Here is a 17,843-nt window from a genome sequence, read left to right as displayed (position 1 = left end):
ACCGCGAGGGTGGGCGCAGGGTCAGGGATTTCGTGGGAGGACCTCCTCTCTCTGCAGCCCTCCCCCCGCCTGCCCCAGAACTGGAGCAGACTGCGGCCCGCCGGGCGGGGAGCAGCCATTCCTGCTGACTGCTCTCCCCCGAACCCCCTCCAACCTCAGGAGCCACCGGCGACTGGCAGGGCGGCGGGCACAGGCCGTGAGGACAGGACAGAGGAGCTGCTGGATCCGTGGCCGAGCCCACCCGCTGCGGCGGCGTCCCTGGCATCACGGCTGGTGGAGGGGTGTCCAGGCGGAGGGCGGAGAGGGCGGGGCTCAGGGGACTCCCTGGCGGCCACTCCGCCTCCCAGGGCTCGGGCCAGTGGCCAGTCTCCCGGGACTGACCGGGACCCTGGGCTCCTGTTCCTCCCACCCCCGCGGGACGGGTGCCCTCGAGGTGGGGCCGGGCCCTCCCCGGGACCACCTGTGACCCCGCGGCCCGTCTGGCCGCTCCCGGAAGGTGGGCCGGGCCGACGGTCGCCCTGCAGCGGGGGCATCTGTGCCTGGTGGTCCTGCTGTTTTCGGGAGATCCTGGAGGCTGTATTCGGGCGTGAAGACCCGAGGGCCCCCCAGTGGGCGCCGAGCCTGCGGGGGCTGGAGGGCGCGGCCAATCAGGGGCCGCTGGTCCCGGGAGGGCGGGGCCCCGCCGAAGCCGCTGGGAGGGCGGGCTCTGCGGGTCTCTGTCCCCACCCCGCCGTCCGTGTAACCCCGCCGCCCAGGCGTCCCCACTGATGGTGCTTCCTGGGCAAGCCCCCAGTGGACACGGTGGGGCCTGACCCTCCGTGTGCCGCTCAGGGCGCGCTGAGCTCTACCCCGGGGCGGGGCGCTGCGGGCACTTTCGTCCTGGGCTTTGGGACCGGGATCCGGCCGGGTGTGGGGCGAAGGCAGGGCCGGGCTGAGGGCGGGGCACACACGACGCAGGACTAAGCCCCGGGGTCCAGCCGACAGAGGAGCGGTGAGCAGCTCCTGGGGGCTGGTTCAGGGCAGGGGCGTCCCGGGCTGCAGTAGGGGTGCCGGACGGGGAGAGGAGGCCCCAGCCCAGAGCCCAGGGGGGCTCAGGGGCCGCGTTGAGGGTCTTCTGGGGAGGTGATCAGAGTGCCCCCACCTCCATCAGGGGCCCCGTGACCCCGCTGGACCCGGTGAGCCTGGCTGTGGGCTTGACAGCTGTGTGTGGAGGGGTCAGTGCAGTGAACTCGGGGCGGCGGGGAGCTGGGGGTACTGGAGGTCCGCTTTGTCTGCATGTGTGGAGTTGGGTAGACGGACAGCCATCGTGACCCGCGAGAACCGAGCTCTAATGGGCCTCAGAAGCTGACCCCCGCGCTGGGCTGGGCGGGGGTCACAACAGGCCTGCGAACCGTGTGCTTCCCTGACTGCAGCTGCCCCCGCGTGGATGGACTGGGAGGACGAGCACCTCACTTACTGGACAAGGGGCCCCCCTGGAGAGGATGGAGGCCCCTGAGTCTTGCTGGGGAAGTGGTCCCAGCAAGGGGACGCCGCCCACAACCAAGCCTCTCCTTTGTTCCTGCCCTGCAGCAGCCACGGCCGCTCTCAGCTCCATGGATGCGCTGGCCAGGTGACCAGGAGCCTCCCTCCCCTGAGCTCATCACCAGCAGTGGGTGGGCAGTGGGTGGGGCTCACCTGCCTTTGGGGATGGCTGCTCCCAGGGGGGAGGCTGTGGGGGTGGGGGGTGGGAGGCCGGTCCCTGCTGCCCGGGCTCCGGCTCACAGGGCTCCCTCCCACTTTCAGGGGAAGGCCTGGTGGGGGCCTGCTCGGGGCCCGGAAGGGACCGTCTCCGGGACTCGAGCCCTGTGGGACCCCAGGGTGTCCACCTTCCAAACACGTGCCCACAGATGCCCCCACATGCAGCCGGGCCCCGGCCTCCCTTCAGGTGCCCCCTGGGTCCTCCTCAGGACTTCACTGGCTAAAATTAGATCCCCCACCCCTAGTCTCGTCTCCCGGGGTGGGGAGGCTTTTAAAAAATACAGTGTTTTCTGTAATTGATATGTAGGTTAAAAATTGTGTTTAGTTATACTCAGAACAGAAGTCACAATTCTCCATAGAAATACATTTTGGTGCATAAACAAAGCAAACCACCCCACGCGAGAGAGTGGCTGGAACAGGGGATGCGTGTCTTGCCAAGGAGCCTGGGATCCCAGGGTGAGAAGGGAGTGTCCTGATTATTGGGGCTGTGATGACATTGTTTCAGTGAGAAGTTGTGACAGTACCGTGAGTGCCGACTTGTGACTCATAAAGGATCTCCACCTCTCGAGCCGTTGTGGGGTTGAGTTGCATGATGTGTCCTCCTGGGGAGAATTCAGATGAGCAGCTGACAGCTCCAGGCCCGGCAGAGGCACTGGGGCGGGGCTGGCTGCCGCAGGACCGGGCTGACCCAGCTGCTTGGAGGCCGTGGGTGCGGCGTGGGCATCCCAGCGGTCACTCACACCCTTCTCCAAGCACTGTTTTGGACTCCAGGCCCCCAGGCCGTGAGTCCTGTGACCCCCGAGCTTCGGAGAGCACAGGCCCTGGCCCAGCCTCCAGGGCTCAATGGGCCCTTGTGTCCAGCCCAGCCCTCCAGCCCACTCCCCGCAGGCCTCCTGCACGGCCCGAGGGGGGCCTGGAGCCTGGGAGCGCCTCCCCTTGCAGGAAGACGCTGGCCTCTCAGCCTTCCTGGGTGTCGGGGGGGGCGCGAGTGCCCCAGCTTGCTGAGGACAGGGCACTCACCATCGCCTGGTGTGCCGTCGGCTGGGGTGTTATGCGCCTGTTTCATAAGAAAGCAAGACCCAGCTCTCTGGAGGCTGGAGAAGGATGAGAGACCGCCACCCCTTCCTGGCCCCTCCCCTACTGGGGACCGCCCTGACAGAGCACCCGCGGCCGGTCACTGGCAGACCAGAGGCCCCAGGGCCCCGGAGGACAGGGAGGAGGAGGGCCAGGCCGGTTGACCCGGAGCTCGGCCCCTTAGGCGGGGTTCCTGGGGGAGGGGTGTGGGGGGGACGGGGCTCAGAGTTTTCTAGTTTCAGTTTCCTGTAGTAGCAGAAGCCACTCTTCAAAGCAAAGGGAACAGTCAGTTAGACGGTGAGAAACCCTGAATGTTGTGCCCTTGATGGGGGCGGGGCGCAGGCAGAAGGGGCTGCAGACCCTTGCTTGGCCCCCTGCCCCGCCCTGTCGGCTGTCCGCCTACACTGCTTGTGGCCACTGTGACATCTCCAGGGCCACAGCCCCATCAGCTCCCTGGACGTCCCACCAGGAAACGTCGCTGACCTCCAGGGTCAGAGCGGGGTCTCCTCCAGGGGCAGAGCAGGGCTCCTCCGGGGGCACAGCAGGGGCCCATGGCACCATGGTATGTGCACGCTTGTGCACTCGCCTGTGCACACGTGTTTCCAGATCGTGTTCCATGAGCACGTGGGGGTGTCTCATGCAGATTGCTCCAGGGGCTTCGCTTGGCCCATGCTGCGGGTGGCCCCTGGGCTGCGCTCCAGCTCTGGGTGCCTGGGTGATCTCGCCCTTCCCTGGGCCCACGGGGTGTCTGCCAGGACCTCCCCTGCCTGGCACCTCTGCCCCGAGCTGAGGGCTGGGTGAGAGGGTGGGACAGGAGCAGCTGCTGCAGGACTGGGGGCACCCTGGGGGGCGCTCTCTGAAGGTCACTCATCACTTGGGGCTCCCTGCCCTGTGGATGGACATCGTCACCCCTGATTCCTGGAGACCTTGACCCCAGGGAGCCTCTGCCGTCCACCTTGACCGTGGCCTGAGGTCCTGGCCTGGGTGGCCGAGAGCCGGGTCTGGGGGAGAAGGTGGGCTTCCAGACCGTGGTGTGGAGGCGATGGCCCAGATGTGGACACAGGGTCTGGGGCCTCCCACGCCGCCCAGCCTCCGTCCTCCAGCCTCCCCTGCAGTTCGGGGTTGCATTAGCATCTCAAAGCCTTCCCTCTGGGTTTTCAAAAGCACCTCTTTCCGCCTTGGAGGGCTAACTCTTTTGTTATCGTTTCTGGCCAGAAATCAATTTCTCCTTTAATTGTGTTCCCTAATGAGACAGCCTCCTGACAGCGGCCTGAGACTGCCCTTCTGGTGTTAGGCTATTGCACCTGAGCTCTCTTGGGGGTAGGGGGATGGGGATCAGGGGGCTTGGGGAACAGGGTTGGGGGAGCACGTCTGAACTGTCCGGTCGGGATGACCACGGCCTGCGCTGGGGCTCCTGGGAGAGGGCGCCTTGGAGAGGAAGGGCGTGCTGCCCCGGGGTCTGGGCGGTCGTGGCTGAGGGCAGAGCTGCCCGTGTTTGGGCCCAGGGCCCTTGGGGGGTGCCATGGGGGCAGAGCACTGACGGTCACGCAGGGTCCTGGGAGGCTGGTCCTGGCTTTGGGTAGAGACTTCCAGCTTCATGATCCCAACCTGCTGGGATCTGACCTAGGTGACCCCAGGCTTCAGGAGTCGGCACCTCCTCCTGACCGCCTTTGGGTGACCCTGAGCTGCGCGAGGGTGAGGATGGGTGTCGAGGTGGCCGCGTCCAGCCCTCTGTGTGCCCAGAGCGTCGCTCTTGCCAGCGTGTCCCCGTCATGCCAGGGGGACCCCAAGGAACCACACTAAGCAGCACTGGGGCCTCGGCCCCCGGACGCCAGGCGCCCCCCAGGCTGGGCGTCAGAAGCAGAAAGGTGTCCCGGGGGAGTCCTGCTCCTTGGGATCCTGCTGCTCAGTCACTGCGGCCAGTGGCTGCAAGGCCTGCTGACCACTCTGGGTGAATGGCCTGGGCCCAGCATGACCCAAGCGCGAGACTGCATGAGGGCTCTGAGGGTCCAACTGGGGGCCTCACAGACACACACAAACACATGTACACCCATGGTTGCAGGTCACACACGGTCACAGGTCCACACACACAACACATGCAGTCACACCAGCGTGCTCCAGACACTGCACACACGTACACACGTGTGCACGAGGCATACCTCAAATGCACAGACATGCACACACACACTAACACATATGCGTAAACATGCAGGCTCATGGATGGACTAATACACTCGCACACACACACACACATGCACGCAGACACACACACACGCACACACACGCACACGCACACACACGCACACGCACACACACGCACACGCACACACACACACACCCCTGAGTCTCTCTCTGCTCCTCACAGGGGCTCTTGTCACAGCTCTGAGAAGGCTAAGGAGATGGGGCCAAGTGGACGGCATGTCCTGGGTGGGTCCCTGACCTGGCCCTGCTGATCCCTCCCAGGGGCCTGTCCCTTCACCTGTGTGTGGTCCTGGGGGACAAGGAGGCCCGGGACAGCTCAGGTGAGTGGCTGGGTCCTGGTAGACGAGCTCAGCCATCTGGCATGTCCTGCTCTCCAGCCCATCTGCCTGCCGCCCGGGACCCCCCCCTAGGACCCCACCAGCATGCCCTGGCACCCCTGGGAGCCACTGTCTTTGGGCAGGGATATGGAAATTTCATCATTTCCATGAAGAAAGGAGGTTGATTTTCCAGCTTCTGGAGAAACTTCTGATTGAGTTTGTGGCCTGTGTTTCCCACAGATGCCTGCTCAGACACTCTCCCCTCTTTTTAGCAACTTTCCTGTTTGTGGGAGGAGAGCTAGAGGCTCTCATAGAGGGAAAAGAGGGCAGCAGTGAGTGGTGTCTGGACAGACGCTAGACAAAGGTCTCCCCAGAGTGAAGCAAGCATCCTCTGCTCCTTGAGTGAGTGAAAGCAGACATGCACCTCGATCATGTTGACATGAAATGGTAGAACATTAGAGACGCGTGCACACACATCCACACCCACCCACATATATACACACGTGTGCACACACATCCACACCCACACATCCCCACCCGCACACACACAGACCCACACACACACCCATCCATACACACACCCACATACATACACAGACAGGCACCTGCATGCCTCCACACGACATCTGTCCACCCACACACACACGCACACCCCCATCCATATCTGTCCATACACACACCCACACATATACATACAGACACATGCACACACACCCATCTACACACAGCCATGAAATAAAGATACCTGTTTCCTGGAAGAAAAGCTATGACGAACGTAGACAATGTATTAAAAAGCAGAGACATTACTTTGCTTATAAATGTCTGTCTAGTCAAACTGTGGTTTTTCCAGTAGTCATGTATGGATGTGAGAGTTGGACCATTAAGAAGGCTGTGCACTGAAGAGCTGGTGCTTTTGAACTGTGGAGTTGGAGAAGACTCTTGAGAGTCCCTTGGACTGTAAACAGACAAAACCAGTCAATCCTAAAGGAAATCAACCCTGAATGTACATTGGAAGGACTGATGCTGAAGCTGAAGCTCCAGTAACTTTGCCACCTGATCCAAAGGGCCGACTCATTGGAAAAGACCCTGATGCTGGGAAAGGTTCAAGGCAGGAGGAGAAGGGGGTGACAGAAGATGAGCTGGTCAGATGGCATCGCCGACTCAATGGGCATGAGTTTGAGCAAACTCGGAGACAGTGAAGGACAGAGAAGCCTGGTGTGCTGCAGTCCGTGGGGTTGGCTGCAAAGAGTTGGACAGGATTGAGTGGCTGAACAACAGTCCGTCCACATCCATCCATACAAACATGCACACACACACATACACACACACACAAGGCAAATTCACAGATGTACACACACACACACACAAATGCATAAAATATACTTCACCAGGGAGTGAGAATGTTACCGTCCAAAGAAAGAGAGGTAATCAGAAAGGCTTGCATCAGCAGTAGTGCAGCTGAGGGCAGTGGGCTACCTCGTATGTGCTGACAGAAAGTCACCGTCGGTCCAGATTCTATACCCAGCTAAAATGCTCAAAACTGACAGTCTGAGGCCAAGACCAGGAACTTGCTTTCACTGGAGGAACTCAACAGGGTGTATTTCAGGATGAAATGCCAGAAAAGACTGTGATCAATCTGGCGTTGTGACTGAACCGGCAAACCTGACATGAAGTCTGAATGACAGTGCCGGGTGAGGAGGTGGCCGATTCAGGGGTTTATCCCAGTGCCGTGTGAGGAGGTGGCTGATTCAGGGGTTTATCCCAGTGCCGGGTGAGGAGGTGGCCGATTCAGGGGTTTATCCCACTTCTGGATGTCCACACCTGGCCGTGTGGCTAATAACGCCATGAATATAATCTGACCACAAACAACGATAAATGCCACAGGCCATCTGTGTGAAGGTTCTTTTCATCACATCACTGGACTATCAGGCAAGTAAGGAGGCCTCCTCTGGAGGAGGACATGGCAACCCACTCCAGTATTCTTGCCTAGAGCATCCCCATGGACAGAGGAGCCTGGCGGGCTACAGTCCATGGTGTTGCAAAGAGCTGGACATGGCTGAGCAATGAGCACAGCACAGTAAGGAGACTTCAGAGGCCAGTGTGCGGAGAAAGTGCAAATCGTGGGTGATGAGATTTTACTGCGGGTGCAGAGGAGCTCTGGCGGCCAAAGTTCACTCCTGACAATGTGGAGAGTCTGAGGAGGAAGTGATGATGTAATGTGTGAAGTAACGTGTAATATATGTGGGATGTAGTATCTGCGTGATGTGACATATGTGGGATGTAGTATCTGCGTGATGTGATATATGTGGGATGTAGTATCTGCGTGATGTGATATATGTGGGATGTAGTATCTGCGTGATGTGATATATGTGGGATATAATATCTGTGTGATGTAATATGTGTGTGATTTCTGTTAATAACAGAGATGGCCTTGCCCCTCAGTGGGGAAAGGAGGTGTTTAGTAATTGATGCTGGAGAAATTGGTTAAAATCTTGAAAAAGAAAGCAAAGGGGCTCTTACCTCACTCCACACATAAAAATCAGTTTTGGAGGGATTAAGCACTTAATGGTAATATAAATGCTTGTAACACTTTCATGAGACAATACAGGAGAACATACCATGACCACCGACTAAGAAATTGTTTATTAAAACCGCAGAAGTGAAACGAAAGGGAAGGACTGACAAATTCTGCTCCATTAAAATTCATCAACAGCGGCATAAATAAGTGACACAGGAGCCACCAACTGGGAGGAGATGTTTTCAATGCATTCAGCTGACAAAGGATTAGTGTCCAGAATGTGTAACTACCTTCCAAATCAGTCAGGAACAGACAGATAACAAGATAAAAATGAGCGAAGGATTTGAGCCTGGAAGAGAAACAGGAGCTCCGAGCGGAGAAGCTCCCGGTGTTCAGTGAGAGCAAATTAAAACTGTAATTAAGAACGCTTCCCACACCTGTCCACAGTCTGATGCCATGGCGCACTGGTGCGGTGGCAGGAGGCTGGACTGGGGTGTAAACTGAGGGGGGATCTTCGAGAGAGACTCTGTGAAAAGGAGCAGGCTTGAGATGCGGACCCACGGAAGTGACATCCAGACTGCCCGTCGTGGCCCGCGTGGACGAGCGTGCATGTGAAGTGAGCGGCAGGGGCACCACGCCTCGGCCCCCCGGGCACCCGGAGGAACCCTGAGCTGGGGCGGGTGTTGGACTCGTCCTCGCGGTGACATCTGTAATTCTGCAAACTGCCTGGCATGGTGGAGTGGACAAGCCAGGTGTGACAGGCTCAGACAGTGGGGACACTCAGCTGTGAGGGCGGGTGAGTGGCCGGGAGCGTGGGTCCAGAGCCTCCCTCGGGCTTCCTTGCAGGTGTGGGGAAAGGACTTGAAATTCCAAAGAGCAGGAAACAGAACTCAGGGTGACGTTTCACCCAGGGGTGGGTTTGAAGAAGGTCACTCAGGGGGCTTCAGAAATTGTTTTTTTTTTTTTTTTAGCCTGGGTGGTAGATAATCCAGGGTTTACTGAAGGTTAATACTTGTATCTTACATATAGTCTGAACAGTCTTCTTATCTACTGAGTAAAAAAGGAAGCACACCCACCCAAGTCCCACGTCCCTTGTATCAGTTAGCCTCTGCTGCGTAACAGATGGGTCCCAAAGCTTCCCAGCTTCAAGTGGCTCATGCTACCCAGTGCCTGCAGACCTAGTGGGCACCACTGATGGGCACCGGCCTTTACAACCTTCGAGATGGGGCATCCGCTGGGACCTGTGTGGTCTGAACTCAGCTTCACCTTTACAGCCTTGGGGGCCTTCCCTCCTCAGCGTGTCCTCCTCCCACTGTGGGCCTGCGTGGTGGGGACCGTGCATGGTGGGGACCCTGCGTGGTGGGGACCCTGCATGGTGGGGACCCTGGGTGATGGGGACCCTGCATGGTGGAGACCCTGTGTGGTGGGGAGCCTGCGTGGTGGGGACCCTGTGTGGTGGGGACCCTGCGTGGTGGGGACCCTGGGTGATGGGGACCCTGCGTGGTGGGGACCCTGCGTGGTGGGGACCCTGGGTGGTGGGGAGCCTTCATGGTGGGGACCCTGTGTGGTGGGGACCCTGCATGGTGGGGACCCTGGGTGGTGGGGACCCTGGGTGATGGGGACCCTGCATGGTGGGGACCCTGTGTGGTGGGGACCCTGCGTGGTGGGGACCCTGGGTGATGGGGACCCTGCGTGGTGGGGACCCTGTGTGGTGGGGACCCTGCGTGGTGGGGACCCTGGGTGATGGGGACCCTGCATGGTGGGGACCCTGTGTGGTGGGGACCCTGCATGGTGGGGACCCTGGGTGGTGGGGAGCCTGCGTGGTGGGGACCCTGCGTGGTGGGGACCCTGGGTGATGGGGACCCTGCATGGTGGAGACCCTGTGTGGTGGGGAGCCTGCGTGGTGGGGACCCTGTGTGGTGGGGACCCTGCGTGGTGGGGACCCTGGGTGATGGGGACCCTGCGTGGTGGGGACCCTGTGTGGTGGGGACCCTGCATGGTGGGGACCCTGGGTGGTGGGGACCCTGCGTGGTGGGGACCCTGCGTGGTGGGGACCCTGGGTGATGGGGACCCTGCATGGTGGGGACCCTGGGTGATGGGGACCCTGCATGGTGGAGACCCTGTGTGGTGGGGAGCCTGCGTGGTGGGGACCCTGTGTGGTGGGGACCCTGCATGGTGGGGACCCTGGGTGGTGGGGACCCTGCGTGGTGGGGACCCTGCGTGGTGGGGACCCTGGGTGATGGGGACCCTGCATGGTGGAGACCCTGTGTGGTGGGGAGCCTGCATGGTGGGGACCCTGTGTGGTGGGGACCCTGCGTGGTGGGGACCCTGGGTGATGGGGACCCTGCATGGTGGGGACCCTGTGTGGTGGGGACCCTGCGTGGTGGGGACCCTGGGTGATGGGGACCCTGCGTGGTGGGGACCCTGTGTGGTGGGGACCCTGCGTGGTGGGGACCCTGGGTGGTGGGGACCCTGCGTGGTGGGGACCCTGTGTGGTGGGGACCCTGCGTGGTGGGGACCCTGTGTGGTGGGGACCCTGCATGGTGGGGACCCTGGGTGGTGGGGACCCTGCGTGGTGGGGACCCTGGGTGGTGGGGAGCCTGCATGGTGGGGACCCTGTGTGGTGGGGACCCTGCATGGTGGGGACCCTGGGTGGTGGGGACCCTGCGTGGTGGGGACCCTGCGTGGTGGGGACCCTGGGTGATGGGGACCCTGCGTGGTGGGGACCCTGTGTGGTGGGGACCCTGCATGGTGGGGACCCTGGGTGATGGGGACCCTGCATGGTGGGGACCCTGGGTGGTGGGGACCCTGCGTGGTGGGGACCCTGGGTGATGGGGACCCTGCATGGTGGGGACCCTGTGTGGTGGGGACCCTGCATGGTGGGGACCCTGGGTGGTGGGGACCCTGCGTGGTGGGGACCCTGCATGGTGGGGACCCTGGGTGATGGGGACCCTGCATGGTGGGGACCCTGTGTGGTGGGGACCCTGCATGGTGGGGACCCTGGGTGATGGGGACCCTGCATGGTGGGGACCCTGTGTGGTGGGGACCCTGCATGGTGGGGACCCTGGGTGGTGGGGACCCCGCGTGGTGGGGACCCTGCGTGGTGGGGACCCTGCGTGGTGGGGACCCTGGGTGATGGGGACCCTGCATGGTGGGGACCCTGTGTGGTGGGGAGCCTGAGTGGTGGGGACCTGCATGGTGGGGACCCTGTGTGGTGGGGACCCTGCGTGGTGGGGACCTGCGTGGTGGGGACCCTGTGTGATGGGGACCCTGCGTGGTGGGGACCTGCATGGTGGGGACCCTGTGTGATGGGGACCCTGCGTGGTGGCGACCTGCGAGGTGGGGACCCTGTTCGGCTCCCTGGGCTCCTGCCAGCGCAGCTCCATCTCTCCGTCTCTGTTTCTGAGGGTCTGTCTCTTATTCTCTGTCTTTCTCTATCTTTCTGTCTCTGTCTCATCCTCAGACTCCAGGTACTGGGAGCTGACTGTCCCTGTCCCCGAGGGGTGATCAGTGCCCACTTGGAAGACCCTCTACGACAGTTTAAAACGGAGGAGAAATCTTTCCATGGGTTCCTAAGGGCCAGCTGCTGTCCTGTTTGAGGGAAGAAATATTGATTGCTAATATCTGCAATAATGAACCCCAGCAAATGACACAAATTACATTTCAGATGGCAACTTGACAAATGACACCTCCAGAGGAGTCCACAGAAACGTCATTTGCCAAACTCGTATTAAATGTTCTCTGGAGACAGATTTAAAATAACTTTGGGGGTGAAAGTCTGAATCGCTCAGATGTAACAGTGACAGCACGTGCTAGCTGGGATTATATATTTGTGAACTAATTCTCGCATAAAATTAGAGTTTGAGGACTTGATGGCTAAGTTGGCCGTTTTCATTGTTAGCAATTATCTTGCAACCAGTTAGAATCTATACCCCCAAACCTCATTTAAATCTTTCCCACAAAGCGCTGCGTAAGGAAAAGCAGCCCCTACAGAGCATCTGGGGAAGTTTCTCTTTCTCAGATGGGGTGCTGCCTGTAACACTGTGAGTTGGCGGACAGCCCTGTGTGGGCGGTGCGGGGGGGACGTGCGTTTAATTCATGAGGATTACGGGGCAGCCCGGCCCTCTGGGCATGCCTGTGGCTGGACCATGCGTACGAGGTCACACACGGCTCTGATTTCACGGCCCCGAGATGGGAGACCCTTCTGTTCAGACCTCCAGGGGGCAGGAGGAGAGGAGAGAGATTTGGGGTCTTCAGGTACAAACCTCAGGGTTCACGCCGGGCTGGGCTGGACGCTGATGGCGCTTTGCCCTGTCCGCTGTGTTCGCTCCAGCCCAGCTGCCCCTGCCGGTGTGTGGCTGGGCAGGTGGGGACCGCGGGAGGGCACTATCTCTGAGGCCACGGGGCAGGTCTGGAGGGCTCCAGCAGACGCAGTCGCCTCCCCATCCACATCCCCAGGGCCACGGCTGTCACTTCCTCACCTCGATGGCTGCGAGGGGTGCCCAACCGCGTCCTGCCTGCCTCGCTAATCTACGCCGAGGTCCTGGACGGGAGCCGGGGTCCAGGCGCCCCAGTGCCTGCCCACGGCTGACCGGCTCTGGATGCATGCCCTGTAGCCCTTGGTGCCCTTCTCAGAAGGACCCTGCGAAGGGTGAGCTGGCGTGAGGTCTGCACTGGGCCGCGCCCCTGCAGGGAGACCCCCGGGCGCTGGGGCAGCTAACCAGAGGGGCTTCATGGCTGCCTCGCTGCAGGGGCTGTGAGTGTTCCTTAGCGCTCTTGGCCCTGGAAGGGCTGGGGTGGGCTCTGCCCCTCCTGGCCCCTCTGAGGGTCTCAGTAGGAGTTGGAGCCCTCACACCTCACTTGCATAGACCACTTTGTACAATTCTACTTAAAAGGCTATAATCCCATGAGTACTTAGGGATCCAAACCGTGGTTCCGTCTCAAAGCATCCATGTTTTTCCCCACCTGCAACCAGGCCTGCTGATTACTCCGGACCCTCACCAGCAGCCCAGTGGCCTGCACGACGTTTCCTCCGTGGGTCATCACCCTTTGGACCAGCCTCACTGGGAACCCTCCCAGCGGCTGGCTGAGATCTGGGGCTTTGGGACACAGATGTTATCTCCTGGCTAAGCCTTCTCACCTGTGACATTTTCACTCTGTTTTACAGACTTCATACCAGCTTCAGCTCTACCTAATCTCCCCGAAATGGCTTCTGGTTCATCACTGAAAAGCCTCCCGGGGGAAGGGCTGTGTGTTCACTGTCAAGCTTGCACCCTGCCCCCCTGTGCCTTGCGGGCACCCATGGGATGAACGGTCACAGGTCAGCCGTCCGCATCAGAAGAGAGCTCGCCCTGCGCTTACGTGGCTGTGAGGCCGTCCTCACGGGGCCAGTCCCTCTCGGGTTTCTGCTTGGCCGTGCATGGCAGCGTGGTGGGGAGGTGCCCGGCTTGGGGCCAGGCTGTCTGGGTCCAGTTCTCAGCCTTACTAGGTACTGCTGTGTCATCTTGGGGAGTTTGCTCGATCTCTCTGTCTTCCCATCTCTAAAGCAGGGCTGAAAACTCTAGCTGCCTCAGGCTTGGTGTGAAGATGAGCAAGTTAGACATAAGCGCGTGTGTGTAAAACCGAGGGACTGTGAACAGGGTCAAAGGAGTGTGCTGGCACTGCCGTCGGACGTGAGGCTGCAGTCAGGCGCCTTTCCTGCCTGGTACCACGGGAGCAGCTGGGCGAAGCGGGCAGGGAGCCCTTTATGAGCCCTCACCACTGCATCTGTCGTCATTCAGTCGCTGAGCTGTGTCCGACTCTTCATGACCCCACGAACCGCAGCAAGTCAGGCTCCTCTGCCCTTCACGACCTCCCAGAGTTAGCGCAAAACCATGTCAGTTGATTCAGTGATGCCATCCAATACCTCATTCTAACCTATAAGTATCTCAAAATAAAAAGTTAAACAAGAAAACCCAACCTTGATGGCTTGACTGGTGAGGTCCAAATTTTCAAGCGCTGGTGCCAACCTCACGCAGGCTGTCAGAAAACAGAAAGAGCCACATCCGCCCTGCTCATTTTATATGCATCGTGGGGTCTGGTAAATTACAAACAGATTAAGTCAGCAAAGGAATAGAGATCTCTAAGCTCATTTCATCGATGAGCATAAATACAAAAATCCTAAAAAAATAGGAACTCACCCAAACTGACACATTATACAGCATAATCCCTCATTAAGGAGCTGAGATAACCAGAATGCAACGATGGTTCTGCATCAGATAAGGCAGCTCACAACGGGCCACGTGCAGGCGGTCACACCCTTGCCTCGGTGTGTAGCTACCACCTGTAATGGGGTTCTGCACGGATTCACCATACTTTGCTCACAGATGTTGTGGATTTAATCGCTTTTCCCAGGAGAGTGCTGGCAGAGTGAAAGAAGGGGCACATGTCGCATTTCTTTTGGGGGGAGGGGCCGGTCTTGCGTATTTCCTTGGAAGCGTGGAGGCCCTAAACCCCACCTGCTGCTCAGAGGGGAACCTGGCGCTTTTATTCTCTCTTCTGGGGGTCTCGTCGGTGGACACGAGAAAAGGCGGCTTGGCGTTTACAGTCTCGCGGCGATTTTCTGAGGATCATCTGTTCCGATTCCGCGGAGGGAGCTGCGTTCACACAGGCGGACTCAGACGACAGCCTGGGGCCCGCTGGCGGCCCGAGGTCCCGCGGAGGCGAAGGGGCTGAGCCAGGCCGGGGAGGGGCGCGGGCCCAGGACGGCCTTCAGGTTCGTCCACGCGGACGCCTGGCCCGGCTCGCCCGGCTGACTCTGTGGGTCGGTGAGGATGCTGCGTATTTGAATCGTGAACATCAGGCCAGCGAAGAGGAAGCCGTTCAGCGCCACCACGAAGAGGAAGAGCAGCGAGGGCCGCAGGAGCACGGGGGTCTGCAGGTCCCACTCGCCGCGCGCGTAGGCGCGCAGGGCCGGCGCGGAGAGCAGCAGCAGCACGTGCAGCGCGCCCAGCGCCGTGTAGAGCGTGAAGAGCACGAAGAACTTGCGGTTGTCCTCGCCCACGCAGTTGTTGACCCACGGGCAGTGGTGGTGTGCCCTGCGGATGCAGCGCTGGCACACGCCGCAGTGGTGCGCGCCCGGCGTCTGGACGGCGCCGCAGAGCGGGCAGCGGGCTGCCAGGCCGGGCGCAGGCGGGGCGCCCACCGGCAGGGCGCCGGGGTCGGTGAACATGGTCCGCGCGTGGGAGGCCAGGGCCAGGGAGGCCAGCAGGTGGGAGAGCGAGCCGTGCACTGCGCTGTAGGCCGGCCGCTGCGCCGGGAGCAGCCAGGCGCTCAGCAGCAGCGCGCCCTGGCTCAGCATCAGCACCCACGTGGCTGAGGCGCACACGATGCCCAGGGCGTCGGGCACGAACCACACGCGCGGCGCGGCCGGGCTCCGCAGGGCCAGGTCGGCTGGTCCCTGAGCTCCTGCGCCTCCGCCCTCCCCTCCCAGGCTCCTCCTGGGACTCCCCTCCTCCCCACCGCAGTGTTCTAGAATGTGCCCTCCAATGGGGGCTTTGTGAACACAGAAAGGGCCCCCCCTTCGGCCGGGAAAGCCCCTTCCCGGCGGTGACTTCTTTGTTTGGGGCGAATGGGGCGTTGGACCTTGGAGGAGGCGGAGGTGCTGGCTGGGGGCGTGAGCCCGGTGTTGCACGCGGCCCTTTTAAGGTCCTCACAGGAAATGTGGGCGAGGAGGAAACACCGCAGCTCCTCTTGTGTGTGCGTGCGTAGCGCACCTGTGTTTCGGGGGGCAGCACTTCTCTGTACACTGGCTCATTGGTACTCACAACTCTGACAGCACAAAGGTTTACTCCCCAGTTTGCGCATGAGAAACAGCTGGGGATTAGATGAGCGGCCTGTGAGTGACCCGCCAGGATTCCAGCCCGCAGGTGGTCTCAGCGGGCTCTTCCGGCCCCCAGAGGAGCTGGACACAGCTGATGGCAGGTCGGCCCTCCGCCCCGTCTGCCTCACGCGGTCAGGACACCGCACTGGGTGCTCAGCTGCCGGGGATCAAGAGGTTAAGGATGGGTTTGGATTGAACCAATGGCCAGCATTCGGGAAGGTCAGCTCTAGACTCTTGGTCTAAGAAGTGGGTCCTGAGAAAAGACAGCTGCACAGAGGCCAGCATGGCCGTCCCCCAAGTGCCCACAGCAGACAGAGAGTGAGGAAGGCGGGTGGGTCTGAGCTGGAAGGAGGCTGCCTGTGAAGGGCATGCCTGCCTGGCTGCATTAATGAGAGTATAGCATCCGGGATGGTGGAGGGGACACAGCTGGGGGAGCATCACCATGAGCAGCACTCCCGGTGGGAGGGGCTTGCGGGGCAGAGCCGCTCAGGAGAGGCCGGCTCTGGGGTTTGGAAGCTGCGAGAAGGGCAGCGGGGAGCAGCCAGTGGCCGGCTCTGGTGCAGACACAGGTGGGATGGGGCTGGAGCCCGGGGCGAGGTGCAGAGAGGGGGTCAGCGCCCACAGAGGAGGACGTTGCTGGTGACCCAGGGGCATCCCAGGGTGAGTGGACGCTCTGTCTCGAGAGGAATTCTGGCGCTTTCTGGGTGCCCTGAGGACTTCCTGGTGTCAGACAATGAGTCGGACAGGACGACGGTGGTGGTCTCGCTCAACTGCAGGGGCTCTGAGGCCACTATCCAGCTTTCCTGACAGTCACCGTGCTGACCCGAGAGGCCCCGGAGCCCACGTTGTCACACCTGACACCTAGGTGTCAGAGAGCCGCCGGGCAGGGGAGGGGTGTGCCTTGCCTGGACAGCTCAGCCTCGCTTGCTAGGAGGGCCTGATATGCCTGTTTGTTTATTCTGTCTTAAAATAATTACCAGACTTCACAAGAGTGGCTTTTGGTTCACAGCAGAACTGAGCAGAAGGTGCAGAGACGCCTCGTCTGCCCGCCCCTGCCCGCTGCACAGAAAGCCGCCCCACCAGAGGGGACGTTTGTCACGACTGATGCGCCCGCGCCTCCGTGCCGTCCGTCTGCACCCAGAATCCATGGTTTCGGTCGGTTCCCTCGCGGAGTGGGACATTCCGTGGGTCCGGGCGCGTGTGCAGTGATGCGGGCCCGCCATCGGGCAGGGCGGTCCTAGTGCCCTAGGAAGCCCTCTGCTGGGCCCTTGCCCCAAGCCTGGCAGCCCTGGTCTTTCACCGCCTCCGCAGTTTTGCTTCTCCAGAAAGGGCTCCCGTGGGAGCCGTGCAGCGTGTAGACTTCTCAGATGAGCTACTTTTGCCCACTGGCGAGCTGTTAAGTTCCCTCTGTGTCTTTTCATGGCTTGATATCTGCTGTGGTTTTTAACTGAAAACCAGATGCTGAAAACAGAACTAGGTGTGAGCAATCATGGCAGGTGATTTCGGGAAGAGAGAACAGAGGACTCCGGGAGAAGCCGGGAAGGGTCAGGCCCCTGTCTGGAAGGGTCAGCTCTGGGTGGAGAGGAGCCGGGAGGGGCAGGGAGGGGACTGGGAAGCAGGGGCGGCTCAGCAAGGCCGGGGGAGCAGAGCTCCTGGGAGCAGAGCCCCTTCGGAGCCGCAGGACGGCCTGACGTGTAACCGAACAGGACCCTGTGGGGTCTTCTTTCTTGATAGACCCCCACCCATGTGCTCCACCTACCTTCGGTTTGCAGAAAAATTTTAGTCCCAGAATACATTCAGTCAGAGAAGTGAGAAAACGCAGAAAGGAAATCCATCAAGCAAAACAAAATAATGATACTTTAGCTATTAAGCAAAGTCAAGGACCTTTAGTGCCTCTTCAAGGGCTTTAGATAACGCAGCAACCCAATGCCCTCTGCAGACCCCTGGCTGCCTGTGGGCTGTGGGCGCTGCTCAGCTGGAGCCACAGGTGTCCCTGAAGAAAGGAAACCCCAGATCCAGGGTCTCTGAGGGCCGGGGGCCGAGGGCAGCCTTGGGAGGGGAGGACCTCAGGCCTGTCCGTTTGTCCTGCTGCCCCCTTGGGATGCAGCATCCCGTGCTGTAGCTGTGGGCGCAC

General features: G+C 60.6%; 1 long non-coding RNA gene and 1 pseudogene across 3 annotated transcripts; one reads left to right on the top strand and one right to left on the bottom strand.

The window, feature by feature from the left end:
• Positions 1 to 746: 746 nt before the first annotated feature.
• LOC147373285 (uncharacterized) lies at positions 747 to 2,340 on the top strand. Of its 3 annotated transcripts, none has more exons than XR_015164941.1 (3): positions 747 to 991; positions 1,413 to 1,609; positions 1,783 to 2,340. It is a non-coding gene; the product is annotated as an uncharacterized LOC147373285 (long non-coding RNA). The 3 variants fall into 3 exon arrangements; XR_015164940.1 differs by having other exon boundaries at positions 974 to 1,175; XR_015164942.1 differs by lacking the exon at positions 747 to 991 and adding an exon at positions 998 to 1,175 and having other exon boundaries at positions 1,382 to 1,609.
• A 12,163-nt stretch (positions 2,341 to 14,503) lies between these two features.
• Positions 14,504 to 15,643, bottom strand: LOC147373284 (palmitoyltransferase ZDHHC3 pseudogene; annotated as a pseudogene).
• Between the last annotated feature and the right edge of the window lie 2,200 nt (positions 15,644 to 17,843).

The sequence above is a fragment of the Bos grunniens genome, chromosome 5 (assembly GCF_055505025.1).
Source record: "Bos grunniens cultivar Pamir isolate PY7600 chromosome 5, Bosgru_T2T1.0, whole genome shotgun sequence".
NCBI classification, from domain to species: domain Eukaryota; kingdom Metazoa; phylum Chordata; class Mammalia; order Artiodactyla; family Bovidae; genus Bos; species Bos grunniens.
The sequence above is the reverse complement of the archived record's forward strand: the minus strand, read 5'-3'. Positions and strand labels throughout refer to the sequence as shown.